This window comes from Mytilus trossulus, unplaced genomic scaffold (genome assembly GCF_036588685.1).
Source record: "Mytilus trossulus isolate FHL-02 unplaced genomic scaffold, PNRI_Mtr1.1.1.hap1 h1tg000024l__unscaffolded, whole genome shotgun sequence".
Taxonomy (NCBI): Eukaryota; Metazoa; Mollusca; class Bivalvia; order Mytilida; family Mytilidae; genus Mytilus; species Mytilus trossulus.
This window is the reverse complement of record NW_026963290.1, coordinates 6,922,394-6,939,811: the sequence shown is the minus strand read 5'-3', so window position 1 is coordinate 6,939,811 and position 17,418 is coordinate 6,922,394.

Sequence of the window (17,418 nt, the reverse complement as noted above, 5' to 3'; positions counted from 1 at the left end):
CTGTTCATTTCATTTTGTATTGTTTCGTTCGATTCGTTCCTATTTTCTTCTTTACAGGTATCCCTCTCTCCATTTAGTTTTTATTATTTGGTGAAAATAACTTCACAAATATATAATATGATATATGATATATTCATATAACAATTTTTAAAAGACACTTTTAGAACTCTTGACTGGTTCGGTTAAAGACATTTGAAATTTTAAATCGAACTTTTTTTTTAATCAAAATTCCCCAAAACTAATATTTGAAAACGTTTAAAATTTTCGATTGATAAGTGTTATACGCATTGCAATTTGCTTTATTTAACATTGTATGTAAAAAAATCTTTAGAAATACATCATATAAAATACTAGTATGCATATAATAAAAGACACTTTTAAAACTCTTGACTTGCCTTACTCGGTCTTATTCAAAACAGAGTTACGACCATCACAAATTTACGTTACGACCATCCTCAATATTTTTGGTATTTTTAGTTACGACCATCATGCTTGAATTTTTGAATGACTATTTTACGACAATTGGAATGTTTTAATGCATCAAATTTTGTTTAAATATCACCGGACTGCCAAATAGTATGTACGAGACAAGTGGTTTGGTTCAAATGAACCTTTAAGTGCACGAAAATCGGAAAAGAAAAACTTATCCCTAGAGTTGTCTCCCATCTCCAGATGGTCGTAACTTTTAGTCAATCGTAACTACTCGGCCATTCTCGCTACGCAGTACAATAGCTTATTTCTTCGTGCAAGTAGAAAGACCGAGTTGTTCCGATTGAACTTTTAGTTACGACCATAAAAGTTACGACCATCCGCTTACCACCAGTGGGTAAGGGCCGATTGTGGCCTCAAATTTCAGGTTCATCTAACGAAAGATTTTGAACACTTTTTAATCAGTTAACTGTATTTCAATTAATTCAATTAGTTTATTTGAAATATTTCGACTGATTCAGTCATTCAAAACGCTCCGATTCAAGCTTAAATATGAAAAATCTATCAAATATGCCAAAAAACGTCACTTTTCAGATGTTTTTTGTCAAAAAGGAAAGTGGCCGCATCCGTGTTCATCCTCAACCTTTATATATGTTATGTATTGTCAAATACAACTTACGTTTCAATATTATGAATGAAAACGAATGCGGCCACGTTCATTTTTAAGACGGACCGTCTAAAATTTGACGAAAATGCTAAAATTGTGAAGATTTCAGTAATTTAGCATGCAATGATGCTAGTACCTATACATATGTGCATTGTCAAAAACAGCCCATATTTATGTAGCAGAAGCATTTTACTTTCCAGTAAATAGCTAAAAGATTACATTTTCACTATTTTGTAAAACTGCTATATTTTGGGCCAAACAAGGACCAGACTCAAGCTAGCAGCCACTTGCTAGCAGCCACTTCGCTAGCAGCCAGTTTTCAGATATGTCTATAAACCCAAAAGTTGCATAAGATTAAAACGTACTTTAAATGTTTTTATAAATCATATAATCACAAAATAATCTGTTTTTACATATGAGTGAGCAGCCGAAGACACTATTTAATGTTTTTTTTCTTCTTCAAATTAACATGTTATTTCCTGTTCATTACTTTATTCGCTTTTCATATACCAAACAGCGTGCTGCGCGCAATTTTAAATAGTGTATGAAGAATAGTAAATAGCTATACACTTATTTAAATGCTGGCAAAATTGTTGTTACATGACATCGACTTTTCCATAAGAAATCAATTTTGTGATATTGTAAGAAAAAGCTTTCCATAGTCTCGGCATCCTGTCAAGTAGTTCCAGAAAAAGCATCAATAGTTTTGCATTATAAGAATAGAAAATTGCACTCGTGCTTTGCTATTTTTTTGTCAGACAAAGGAGTAGGGGCAATAAGGCCCTTATTTGGCCCAAAATTAATTGCAAATTTAAAAGTTATCACACATAATCTTTAATTACTGAAAACTTGACCAAGGTATAAGGTACAAAGAAAAACAAAACAAATTTGACATCGAACAAATTACCATGGCAACAAATCATGACCTAATTTGCATATTTTGTTAAATTTCGTGATTTTCCTTGTTTTTTCAACAAATTTTAAGTATATTTCAGATTGAAAAAGTATGTGCGCACCCAAGAAACAACTTTATGTTTGGTGAGATTATGCCAATAGATATAATAAAGCTTCTGTTGAATTATTTTGTTGTTTCTCGGCTGCGCAGGATGTTTCCACAACAGAAATTAATACAGAAAACTGCATAAATTCTGTATTTTTCATCGTTTGTGTGAAAACAGTACATATCATGACGTAATTGTGACGTCATCAGATATAAATCTTTATGTTTTTCATTTATATTTCTTGACCCTATGCATTTCTAAACATTATGTGTGAATTTGAAATGGTTATTAAACATTTTATTTTCTTGGGCTAAAACTAGGCCTTAATGCCCCAACTCCTTTGTTTTGACAAAAGATTTCACTTCTGAACAAGCGGAATACGCTCACATTTGATTATACGAAAGGCTTATTTGTTGTACTTAATGTATGGTGTGCACGGAAAATATAAATTAGCAATTTATAAAAGAAACCTACCTTTGGACCAATGGTGAAATTTTCCCACCTGGACCTTTCGACCCATTGGACCTTAAACTATTACCTATCATTTGCATCTAATGGGTAAAAAAGTATTGCCGTAGGGAGTTTTTGACAGACTTTTGAAAATTGGGGGTAGGCATGTTTGACCCTTAAGAGCTAAGTTCGGACCTATGGTGTCGACAAAATATGAGTTGTCCCACCTGGACCTTTTGGCTCATTGGACCCTAGCCCATTACCTACGATTTCCACCTAGTGGCTAAAAAGTATTGCCGTAGGGAATTTTTTACACTCTTTTAAAAATTGGGGTAAAGCAAATTTTTTTTAAATCTAACTAATCTAAAAAAAGTAACAGGAAAACAAGTCACAATAAATAAAATTATTTGAAAGAAGTCTGTTGGAATGCACATAACAAACATCATTTTGTTCATGTATGAAATAAAAACAATTTAAAAAAATCACAATAAAAATAATACTACTTGTAAAAGTGTATCAGATCAATTATTTTAAGTAAAAGCTTTAAAAATTTATGTATCGATATTAAAAGATTTCTTTTTATTTATGGGTTGATTAAAGAAAAAAATATTCTTTCATCATTTTTTTTTTGAAAATAAATACATTAGAAAAATGATAATAGCAAAAGTGTAATAATTTAAGATGTTCTCTTTTTCAAAACAAACTCTTAAACAAACAGGATAAGCCATTTGTTTCCTTTTCATTCATGATAAGCCCTAGTTGTTTTTATGGGTAGGGCTTCCAACCAATAGAGGAAGTGAAAGGTCTACAAAAAAGGGAAAGGTGCCACAAGAAGCCACTAATTAATCTCAATAGTCACTGTCAATAAATGTTGTAATTACATAATTATAAGAATATGGGGACCTTTCACACAAAACCAACCTATATTATAAGGCCATTTTCTATACCTCATTTATACAGTTGTCAACATGGACCGACTACAAACAGCAATGTCTTATGTAAATCAATATACATATATGATGCACTGTTTAGAGAGGGAAATTAGCAGAAATAGTAAGGATTATCGGTACAAGAATCAACTCTTGACTCGTTTACAAGCAGTGAAGCTTCTTCTTAAAAAGTACACGCATGCTGTACAAGAAGAAGAAATTTACCAGCAAATGGACAAGATGTACGAGTACCAAGATGAATAAATTGTCTTATTATGAGACAACGGCCCTTTTAAGGGCCATCAAAATCATTTCAGAAAGATTCTAATGTTGTTGAATGACATGAATAAAGTTTTTTCCCAAAATACTAATTCTGCTTGCTTTAATATTTAAATACAACTGGAGAAAGTTCCATCATTCAAAGATAATATTTTGCCAAGTTAAATCATTATTTGTTTTTACACATTGAATTGATTTTAACAGAGACATATATACTGTGTATATATGTCTCTGATTTTAATTATAAACTGAGTATACTAAATTATTGACTTTCAATCTTGAATGAATGAATGATTTTATTCTCATAAACTAGTACATAGCTACAGAGATAATAACAGTTCATATATAATACATATCTTTGTTTCGCATGTGTGAAAATAATAACATTATAATAATATTACAGTTCATCTAACCAGGAGGACAGACTTTCAATGATATATATCGTATAAATCTACACAATTTTTCTAGTTCTACAACATTTTCAGATGAGAATACATTTTTAAATTTAATAATGTTTGCATTTTTGTTACAATAGTGTGGTAAATAATTTTCTCTTTCTATGTTAAAACAATTGCATGACATAATGTAGTGAAATTCATCGCCAATATCTTTAGAGCTACAGAGATTACAAGACCTTTCGGATCTCGGAATAGTTTGCCACCTTCCTGTCTCCACTGGCAAACGATGATTTCCGCATCTAAATTTACACAAAGTATATAAAAAATTAAAAGGCAAGGTCGACAAATACTTTTCAAATTTAAATTCAGTCTTGAAAATTCTATAACATAAACCGTTTGAAGATTGGTGTAAATCTGCACACCACTCTTGTTGAAATTGGTCTTTAAGCTTTTGCTCAATACTTAACTTTATCCATTTTTTGTTAAAATAATATTGGCAATGCCATATATTTGACATGCCACATTCATCAAAAATTTTCTTAATACATAAAATCCATTTATTTTCAATACCATAATTGTTATAATTAATGTATAGTAATTTATATAGTATACAGGATAATTTATCTTCATTTGTATAATCAAGAAGGCGACACCAAAAATTGATCATTCGTAATTTTGCATATAAAGAAATGGGGTATCTCCCAAGTTCTCCATAAATCATAAAATTTGGAGTCGAGTTTTTAAGTTTTAAAATGTGCTTACAGAATTTCAAATGAACTCGCTCAAGTATATCAAAATTTTCGTATCCCCAAATTTCAGCCCCGTATAGAAGAATTGGTACAACAGCTTTATCAAACATTTCTAGTTGGCATTTAATCGATAAGAGATTCAATCTGCTCTTCTTGATAACACTATACATAGCCTTAGTTGCTTGGTCTCGTAAATATTTTCTAGTTTCGAAAAAAGATGCATTTCTAGAAAAAATAACACCAAGGTATTTATAATGTTTAACTATCTCTATTTCTTCTTTTTCAATACAAAATTTCAAATTATTGGGTATTCTTCCTCTTGTAAAAAACATCACTTTGGTTTTACTAACATTGATTCTTAATTTCCAATTATTACAATATTGTGAAAAATTATTTAAAAGTAACTGTAAATCTGAACTTGATTCGGCAAGTAAAATAGTATCATCAGCATAAAATAATACAAACAGTTTTAGGTATATATTAAGTTCATTTTCCATATCTAAAGATAAAGATTGTACACCAGTTATGTTAACATTTTCTAAATATTGCTGTAAATCGTTCAAATATAGAGAAAATAACAAAGGAGAAAGATTTTCCCCTTGCCTAACACCAATTTCACAAGCAAACATGTCAGATAAATTATTATTATGTACAATACGTGACTTAACATCATCATACATATTTTTAACAACTCTAAAAAACTTTCCTTTTACATTATTCATAAGGAGTTTATATAATAAAGAATTTCGGTGTATAAAATCAAACGCCTTTTCAAAATCTACAAAAGCGCAAAAGAGCTTTTTCTTTTTAACACTGAGAAGTTCAAAAAGTGCATATAAAGAAAAAATATGATCTGTTGTAGAGTACCCATGTCGGAAGCCGGCTTGATTTTCATTTAATATATTCAGTTCATCAACGAAAACTCCCAACCTGTCGTTAAGAATAGATGTAAATATTTTCTCCAAACACGACAATAAAGTTATCGGTCTATAATTTTTTGGATCTAATTTACACCCCTTGTTCTTAAATATTGGTATCACATTACCAATAAGCCAGGCTTCCGGCAATATACCCGTATCAAAAATAAGATTAAACAATTGTGTGTATATGTTCCGGACCATATAAGTATTTGGACCATACGCGTATGGTCATGACCATATGCGTATACTCATATGGTTCGACCATACGCGTATGGTCCGACCGTACGCGTATGGTCGGACCATATGAGTATAATACTCGTTTGGTTATTAACGGGCCGGGCTATATCAGTATTTTGACCATATAGGTATATTTTTAAATTAAATTATAAAAGTTTCAATAGTAGAAAAACTTTATCTATAAAAGAAGTGATGGTTACATGACAATGTATTATTTTTATAATTCAAATTCTTCGTAAAAATTAAACATTGATGCTATAGTTTTCATCGCTAATAAAATTCTTGCATGTAGGCTTGGGGTGATATTTACTTTTATATGGTATCATATATTTTTGCGTTTGCAAGTTTGGTTGTGCACGATCCTTTTCATATTTCTACGGTGTTTCAAGAAGCCCTTAATCTGAAATATCGTAACATGATTGCAAAACACCCTATCCACAAGACAACTGTATAAACTATGTTACTTTCCAAAGACTTATTGTGAAAAAGTTCGGTAAATCGGTAATGACCATCGGTAATGACCATCAGTATAACATGTGTTTATTATTTTTTGACAAGTAAGTAAAATTAAGTATGTGAAACTTTTAATTTTTATTTAGAAATTAGCTTATCTTTTTGTTATAATATACATTAATAAAACTACCTATATGATAGCGTCTTTTTAATGGACGGTCATATTATATGACGAGTTTAAAGGTATTAAAAGTAAACTGTAACAGAGTGTTAATTACCCCGACCATACGCGTACGGTCGGACCATACGCGTATGGTCGGACCAAATGAGTATATACCCATATGGTCATGACCATACGCGTATGGTCCAAATACTCATATGGTCCGGAACATATATATCAATCATACTGTCTAGAGATGAAGCAATGTATTCATTAATAATTTAATCTGCCCCAGGCGATTTATTATTCTTCGCCTTTTTAACAGCTTTTAAAATTTCTTCTCGTGTAATTACACAATTAAGTGTGTCATCGTCACAAGGTGAGCTCACATCGTTTTCAATAATAAATTCATCTTCAAACTTGTTCTTATTCAAATCTTTAAAAAAATCAAATAATGTTCCAATAGATATATTACTTTTTTCCCTTTGACGTCCCTTATTAAATAATTTCCAAAATTCTTTTGGATTTGTATTTTTTATTTTTTTCATGTTGTCACTAATATCTTCATTTAATTTCTTAATATTTCCATCCATCACTTTCTTATAATATATCTCACTCTGTCGTAATCTTTCTTTAAAAATATTTGTCCCATACTTTTTATACAGTCGTTGTGATTTCCTTAATTCTTTCTTTGCTTTGTTACAATCTTTATCATACCATTGTTTATTTTTTTGTTTCTTAGAATTACGCAACATAGTTTTAGCATACACATTTGTACCAAAAGTAAGTTTTGCAGAATCAATCAATATATCAGAAACTTCATGTACCAAATTATTCATATCATTTTTTGACATATTTTCTTTATCATTATAAGTATTCAGCTTGCTTATAACACAATCAACTTTATTTGTATTAATATTTTTTCTATATTCATTTATTTTTTCCATTTTCCATTTTCCATTTTCCAATCATATTTTGCTGTACAGGATGGTTTTCAATTTCATTATTTTTAATCAATGATTGACAATCTATATGTAATGATAAGGGTGAGTGCACATCAGAAAAAAGTTTGGAAAACTCACCAATTTCAAAATTTCTTACAAATTGTAAAAAATGTGAGGTACATATAATATAATCAATAACACTATTGTTTCTGCTTGTAGGTTTTGCATTAACATCTTGACCTACTCTTCCATTTAGTATAAATACTTTGTTAGATTTACAAAAGTCTAACAATTTTCTACCAAAGCCATTAACTACATTATCTGGAGAGTTTCTTTCTCTAGGTATATTCAAATTATCTAGTATATGTACATCAGTATAATCAAATTGATCAGTAAAATGTTGAACAATAAACTCATCGTCAGAACTTTCATTATAAAAATCGGACAAATTAGCAGTGCGACTATTAAAGTCACCAAGTAGTACAATATATTTACTATTTTGAGAAAATCTTTGAAATTCAACATCAATCTCGTTAAACGCTTCTTCTGATGTGTAATTTGTATTAACAGGTGGTATGTAAACAATGCCAAATACAATATTTTCATCAAGATCAAAAACTTTTTTGTCAACAGAAAACCAATACACAAATTTGCATTCGGTATCAAAAGTTTTAATACATTTATCCAAGCACTTCCGGTAGCCTAGAGCAATACCACCAGACATATGGCTTGTAATTTATGTCTATTTTTAAAACCAAAAATAAATTCGTCACAATTTATAACATCACAATCATCTAATTTAGTTTCTGTAAAACAGACAATATCATAGGTGTTCAGCAGTGATTTAAATTCAGGGTATAGTAATCGATTTTTTATACCACAAACATTTAAGGATAATAATTTAATACAATTGCTAGAGGGTTTATCTACAGAAAAACTATTACAATTTGATTGAAAGTCACAAGTGTCAAATAATTCGTCTGATATAACAGTTTCGTGTTCTATTCCTCCACGGTTATCCTAATGCGGTGAAATGCGCCTTTGTCGTCGTCCGGGGTCGTTTAACTTTTTTGGTCGGGCACCTTGTTTGTTGTACTGTCGTCGAGGTACAACATCATCTCTCTTCTCTTCGTCTTTCTTGGGTGGGCAATATTCAACTCCTTCGATGAATAGGCGTTCCCGTTTGAAAAATGCCTTTTTCCGTTGTCTACGGGCTTCTTGAAAGTGTGGCCAAAGTTCTTACTAGTCTTAATATTTTTTTGTGAATCCGACTCCATTATATCATACCATTTTCGTAATTTCATATTGTATTATGAAGAAGACTTCATAAGTATTAGTTAGTACGTGTGTCTAATCTATTTTGCGTTAATTCAGCAAATAAAATATGTTAAAACTAAATATACAAATACTAGAAATAGCTTATATTAGATATTTACTATGATATCATATTATAACAATACTTAGTTGGTACAACCTTCTCAATTCTTCTTAAAGATAACAGACAATTTTCTTGTTTGAATTGTACATGTATAACATTGTGATTTCGTGGCCTTTTATAGCTAACTATTCGGTGTGGGCTTTGCTCATTGTTCAATACCTTACGGTGACACGGTCTCTTGTGGAAGGTTGTCTCATTGACAATATTTTTTTTTTATGTAACACAATTTTCTATTATAAAATGGCTTCATTTAGGGTGTAAACAACTACAATTTGGGTCTTTAAAAACACCACAAAGAGCAATGTAGCATGAAGGTGTATGACAAGATCACACACAACGGACCTTTAATTTGTTGAGATGCAAGGAAATCAAATGTTATTTTTGAGGGAAAAAGTAAAAAAAAAAAATCAAAAATTATGGGTTCCACGGTGTCTCACCTACTTTTGCTGTTAATCACACACTCAACAAAAATGATGAAAAAAATCAATAAAATTATTGCTCTTGATACTATATTTCTTTTGATTGTAAGAAGCTCAGTCTGTCCAAGTTTGGTAAAAATCCAGGCTAGTTTAAGAATTTTAAAATGTTTTAAAAACTTTAACTGCAGACTGCATGTAATGCTAACTGAAAGAAAAACTTAGTCTTTTTTTACGAAAATACGGGAAAAATTGAATTTGAATTTTACAAAATTTTCTTGTAGATACCAGCTTCGTATCAGAAACAAGATTCTGGTCAAGTTTCGTACAATTCCAGGATAGTTTAAGAAAGTTCTTAAAATTAAAAAAACTTTAACCACAGAGTAAATGTTATGTTTCCTGGCAGAAAAAAACGAAGTCCATTTATAAGTTAAATACAGAAAAATGGATTTTTTTTACAAAATTAACAACATCGATAACTATGGCACGCCTGAACCACTTTTATTAATTAATCTTAGATTATCTCAGATAAATTAGGTTTATCTGAGATAATCCCGGTTTATCTCAGCTTAATTCAAATTCGAAAAAATCCTAGTTTATCTCAGATAATACAGAAAATTCATTATCTGGAGAAAATCCCGGTTTATTTGAAAATATTAAGAAAAGCTAGGTTTATCTGAACGATTTTTCAGATAATCCTAATTTATCTCCAGATAATTGATTATCTGAATTTCAGATAATTCATTATCTTATTTTCCAGATAATTCAGTTTTAAAAATACCAAAGAATAATGTAACGAGTGTTCTGATTGGACGACAATCGTTTGCCAGATTATTTTTTAAAAATACCGTCAGATAATTCATTATCTCATTTTCCAGATAATTAAGGTTTATTACGGATTCTAAATATACCAAAGAACAATGTAACGAGTGTTATAATTGGACTACAATCGTTTGCAAGATTTTATATGAAAAATAGTTTTTATACCGTCCTTTTTTAGAAGAGGGGTGACGTTCTGCACACGGCACGCAATTAACAAACTACTTACGGTGTGGACATCATCGTTATTGACACCTGGACAAGCGAAATTTGTTGAATAAATTAAAAAAAAACCTGTGAAATACAGAAGGGCTGATTAGATACAATATACATCATATACTTTAAACATACTTAATAAACACATTTGTTAGCTGTTTTGACGCTAACTTACTGTTTATTACTGACGGCTAATTTCCGGGGGCGACATCGCCGATAATAATTGAACTCTCATATTCATTTAATCAGTCGATTTTAATCTTTTGATAATGACAACGGTTTTGTAAAATAAATGTATTTTATTTCGTTTGAAATAGGGTTTTTCCCGTTTGCTATTTGTAGTTAATATTTACAGATGGGAACTAGTGTAGCTACTTCGGATACTGGTTTTGTAACAGTATGTACTATTAGACCTTTTCAACATCTCTCGACACCTACAGTTGAGAACGACTACGACAGGTAAAATGTGAAGGGTCGTCTCAAAAATAAAAAAAGATGAGATCATTATTGATTTTATTGCTTTCAATCATTGACAATGATAAAACTGTCCTACAGAGTCCAAATGACATGGTTTTTTTTCAATTTATTATAAAAAAATGATAGATTTTAAGTCACCTTCCATCTTTAGACGTTGTGCTTCTAGCTGTCCTGGTTAAATTTGGAAAACGAAAAGAACAAATCATGTTTTATTGTAGTTGATATTTAATTAAACATTGATTATTTCGGTTGACAAAGGCGGCACATGTCTGTTAGTTTTGGCTTTGGATGCCTCCATAATGTACTCAATATATACTTTGTATCATTTCAATTCACCAATTTGGTGTTCCACTTCAATTCTGCATTCACCAATCACTGCTCAAATGTTGTAACATTGAAACGACGGGGTCAATTATATCTTTTTTCCAAATTCATTAAGGAAAAACTTCAACTCGAACAAGATATCTTGAAGCGGAGAAGACCGTCGTTGATAAGAAAAAAAAAACAAACAAAAAAACGTGATATTTTCCTTCGACCTAAAAAATCAATATGTTAGTATCCCTCCAGAAATTGAATATGTACAACATTTACTAAGGTGAAGGTCGGTGGAAAACACCAAGTTGTTCGTGTTCACAAGTGTGATACGGACGGACGGTCCAGTATTCTTTTTCATTTTTGAAAAAAATCATAAAAGCTTTTACACCAACAAATTAACTCGTTATTGGCATGCGGCAAGTATTTGGTGAAAGACGCACATAATCACAAAAGTGAAGAGAAAATGGGTTAGGATTTGAATATTTATTTGATCAATTCAACACGAAATGTCGTGCAAATACATACGAAATAAGAATATTGTATGACAGAGACATATGTATGGTGTACGGATGCGGACGTTTCCCCTTGTCGTGTTTTCGGGTAAATCCAGAAATCGAGAAAGCGAAAGCTAGAAATTGAGAAACCTGGAAATCGAGAAATCAAGAAATCGGGAAATCTAGAAATAGAGGAAGCAAAAACGCAAAATCGAGAATTCATTTCGCGTTTTCGTATTTTCTCTTTCGTGTTTTGGCGTTTTTGCTTTCTTGATTTCTCGATTTCTCGATTTCCCGATCTTATCTATTTTCCAATTTCTCGATTTCCCTATTTCTCGATTTCCCGATTTCCCGATTTCTCAATTTCTAGATTTTGCTTTCTCGATTTCTCTAATTCCTAATTTCGTGTTTGCAAAATGAAAGGAGAAGTCACGAAAACGCGAAAAGGTGAAATAAATGGCCGCATACGGCCACCATACATATATTTATTTATTTATTTTGGTTGATATATTTTCTTAAACTATATAGTGAAAACAGTATAAAACCGCCAATCCAATATGGTACGCAAAGATAATCATGATGTTTTTTTTGTCTTTGAGACGACCCTTCCATTTTACCTGTAAACTGTAGGTATCATTCGTCGGTGTCGAGAGATGTTGAAAAGGTCTAATTATAAGTTTGATGTTAGGTGCAGGAGGCACGAGGAAAGTTTTGGCGGTTTTTATGGGTGGGGTTTAAAGGTACTATATAAAGTTTGGGATTTAAATGTATTAGTATCGAAGGTGCTCTCAGTCACGTCGGATTGAAGTTGGTCACATAGGTATATGTGCAGTTGCAGCTATGTTTATTGTACGTACAGGCGTTGGAGGCATTAGCCGGGGGAAAAGAAACAGTGCGAAAGAGGAACAATGTTATATGTCATGTGTTTATATAATGTTTCGATTGAAGAAATATGTACAATTTAGTAAAATAAAATATTGTATCGCAAGAGAAAATAAGATGTTACTGCGAGCAACTAATCCTATATCTGTGTTTGTCTTGTGTATAGCCTATTGAATTAGAGATAAAATGCTTTAAATTCGGACGAGCAGGGCGAGGGAGAATTTAATTAAATTTAACTATTTCGTCATGTGTCAGTAAACAAATAGAGATGAAAATCAAGTAATCCAATACACAAATAATGCACGATTCAATAATGGAAAAACAATTATTTCATCATGGTTATTGATATGACATACTTTTCATTTTGCTTTCAAAATAATTAAATACACAAATCAGAGTTTAAACCTTAAAGCCAGATTTAAATTGTAGGATATAAACAATACATGTACATTGTCGGAAATACTAAATGTTTGCTTACTCGCTAAAAAACAGGAGAAACCCTCTTCATTCTGTTTTTAAATCTGGATCCAAATAGGGAAATTTTTACATGTAAATGTAATTACGGGTGACATGCATGATTGTCAAACCTATGCCTGTTATGTACTATATATACCATGGTTTTTACGAGTTAATATATTTAAACAAACGAATCCGAAGGATGAGTTTGTTTAAATATCTATACTATTAAACGAGAAGACCTCATTTTGGGTGTCGCTTCTCTTCTTTCCACAATAAATTAATCATCATGCCTCTGTGTCCTATGGGTACAGTGCATAATCGCATTTGTCATCCTTTCATATGGTTATTCGGATTGAGTTATTTTGGGTGAAAAACGAGAAAAAAGACATCCGGATATGTTTCCGTCATTGGGCAATATTTTAAGTCAGATTAGCTTTCCGGTTTGCGTTTTTCTGTATACTTTGAACATACATTAATACTACGTATACAGTGTATTTTCTGTCTTATATCCGTCATTAGATGAATTTTAAGTCAAATTAGAACCCCGGTTTGCGTTTTTCTTTTTTACATTGAAATAAATACATATACTACGAATAAAGTGTATTTTTCTGTCTAATATAATTTTCAAGTTTTCTATCCACGGCAGTCACAGGTTTTATTTAATAGAGAGGGTCTGAATAATCAATCAATGACCGCTGTGGATCAATTATTAAACTGAGAAGTGACTGTAAAAAGAAAATACACTTTCGGGACGTCTGGAACGGGTGTTTTTAAGATAGAAATTTCAGGATTGACCATTTCGGGATCCGGGATTTCTTTTTTCGAATTTCGGGATGTCGAGATATTTAATTTGTATAATAAATTCAGAACCTCAGGATTTCATGTTTTTAAGCCCGGGATATTGGGATCAGGGCCCCTCTGCAGTGGCGGATCCAGAAATTTTCATACGCAGGGGCCCGTTGACTGCCTAAGAGGGGCCCGCTCCGGTCGTGCTTCAGTGATTCCCTATATAAGCAACCAATTATTTTCAAGAAAGAGGGGGGCGGGCCCCCTAAATCCGCCCAGTCCCGACCCCCCTGTAATGACAGTTCATTATATACAGATAAGCGCTAAAATTATTCATGTGTCATTAAAATTAATAGAGAACAAACAAAAAAAGGCTTTTTTTGTGGAAAAAGGAGGAGCCGGGCTAGGAAAACCATTATCCTGTCCCAAATTACCTATGACTTTTGATACCTTTTCTGAAATTATCAAAAAAAGAAGATGTGGTATGAATGCCAATGAGACAGCTCTCCACAAGAGACCAAACTGACACCGAAATTAACATTTAAAGGTCACTTTACAGCCTTCAACAATAAGCAAAAGCCGATACTGCATAGTCTGGTATAAAAGGCCCCGAAATGACAATGTAAAACAATTCAATTGAGAAAACTAACAGCCTTATTTATGTACAAAAAATGAACGAAAAACAAATATCACTGAACCACTGAATTACAGGCTTCTGACTGGAATGTTCATAATACATGTACACTAAATGTATGTTCATAATGAAATTAATAGAAAACAAAAAATGGGAATTTTGGAAATAAAGGAGGAGGGTTAAAAAACATTTTCCTGTCCCCAAGTACCTTTTAGTACTTTTGATTCTTTTCCTGAAATTCTCAAGTCATTAAATCTTTTAAAAAATTCTTCCTATACACTTTACATCCTTTCAAATACGCTCTAAATGCCCGCGATTTCGCGGGTGTGTTCTAGTGTTAATGTGTAAGACACATGGTATATAAAATTTGTAATATAAATAAATTGATTGACAGCTTCAAGACCTTCAACTAATATTGAAAATTGATCACGTTACAGTTTTATCCAATGAAATGGAAGCTTGCGCAAGTCACTTTGCACTTCGTGTATGATCGTCTGTGTATTTCATGTAATAAAACCCCTGAATTTGCAGAAAGAAAAGAGGATTAAATAATCATTCTGATGACGGTAGGAATGTTTTTTTTTGTTTTCAATGTATCATACAAGGAATAATATTCAACTACTGTCTTCATCTATTTGAAAAATACTTTTCTTCCCTTATTTTATTAATTCGATTATTAGATTATTTATTAAAACACAATTTTAATGATAAAACAATGTATTTAAACAGTGGCGGATCCAGGGGCGTAGATATTGTACGTCCCTCTGATTGATCGCAAAAAAAAAATCATGTTTTTTTTCACAGATATATATTTGTAGCCGATATTCATTCTCTTTTATATACGTACCTACACCCTTTATAAATCAAAATTTAATTGAATTTTTGCAAAGGAAATGATAATTTTACATTTCATATTTCCAAAACTGAAAGAAGAAACATTTAGTGATTGTTTCCAAAATTAAGGGAATTCGTAACAATCCTATATAGTTGAAAATGTGGTACACATAATTTATTGCCTTTTCTTATAAAATGAAGATCTTGACTTTTTAGTACGTTTTACAGTTTCCTAAATATTTTAGAGGCGGATACATTTTAAAGAAAAAGGTGGAGCTTCAGCCATGGAATAACATGAACATGAATATGTTATACCATGGCTGAAGCTCCGCCTTTTTTCCTTTGAAATCTAGTTGAGTTGCATATTTAATTAGCAAAGTATGGTACAACATAAATTTGCATATAATATACCATGGTTTTCCCTCACCACACTTTTTAAGCAAATTATTTCATAAAAACATCAAAGGAAAAAATCTAATTTATGTTACAAATAGGAAATAAATATACAACCTCCCCCAATAAATGTTGACATAACAGGAAAAAAGTAATAAAAGTTTCTTTTAAGACTGCTCAAAACAAAACAAAAAATAACTCATGCACGAAAAAGATATTTTGAAAGATTAAAATTCCTTTTAAAGGTTTCTGTTTTATATTTTTCTCTTATCTTTTATTCTAAATTAAATTATCACTTCTGACTGAAACTAAAAAAAGAGTTATAAGCGATTAATGGATAAGAGCATTCGTAAACATAGAAAGCAAATTAGACACAAGATAGAAAACTTAAAATCGATTAACCCGAAAGAATACTGGAAGATTTTGAACGGTGGTAAAAGGGGAAACAATCCATGTGTACATATTTATATTTTGTTTGATTAATTTAAGAATTTAAATATAGGAAATTCTGAAGATGAAGAGATTGTTTTAGAAAATCAGAACAATGTAAAAGATTTAAATGTTATATTAAATTCACCTATTACAGAAGAGGAAATTGAAAAATCTTTGAGAAAGTTAAAAAAAATAATAAATCCTCTGGTGATGATATGATTGTAAATGAATATTTAAAACACTCTTTTAGTGTTATGTCACAGGTGTTTGTGAAACTTTTTAATATTATATTTGACAGTGGAACTATCCCTGAAAATTGGCTTTCTGGAAATATAATAACTTTATTTAAGAATAAAGGTAACAAACATGATCCTATAGCAATTTTAGACCTATAACAGTTATAAGCTGCTTTGGGAAATTATTTAATAATGTACTTCTATTTTGAATTCACGTTTGAATAAATTTTCCGATGATTTTTGTTTCCGAATCAAGCTGGTTTCAGAGAAGGTTATTCTACTACAGATAATTTATTTGTTATCTACATGCTTATTAGTATCATGAAAAATAAGAAAAAGAAACTGTTCTGTGCAATCGTAGATTTTGCTAAAGCCTTTGATACTGTTTGGAGAAAGGGTCTTTGGCATAAATTACTTGTGAATGATATTAACGGTAAAATGTTTAATGTAATTTTTAATATGTACACTGGTATTAAATCTCGTATTATGTATAATGGTTAAATGTCAGAATACTTTTCATGCAATATCGGTGTAAGACAGGGTGAAAATGTGTCTCTTTTTTTATTTTCATTGTATATGAACGACCTTCAACAGTTTATTGAAGAAAAAAATGTATGTGGTTTAAATTGTATTACTGATGAAATAGAGAATGAGTTTGATATCTGCTTAAAACTGAAAATTAAAAATGTGTTATTATACGCAGATGATACAGTGTTATTCTCGGATAATGCATCCAATCTACAGTTGCAATTAGATATATTCTTTGAATAAAAATATTGCAGTACCTGGAAATTAAAAGTTAACACAAGTAAAACTAAGATAATATTTTTTTCTGGTGGTAGATTACCCAAAAATATTAACTTTATATATGACGGAAATGCATTGGAGATAGTCAATGAATTGACATATCTTGGGTTGAATTTTTCAAGAACAGGTAGCTTTATGAGTGCTAAGAAGATTTTAGTTGAAAA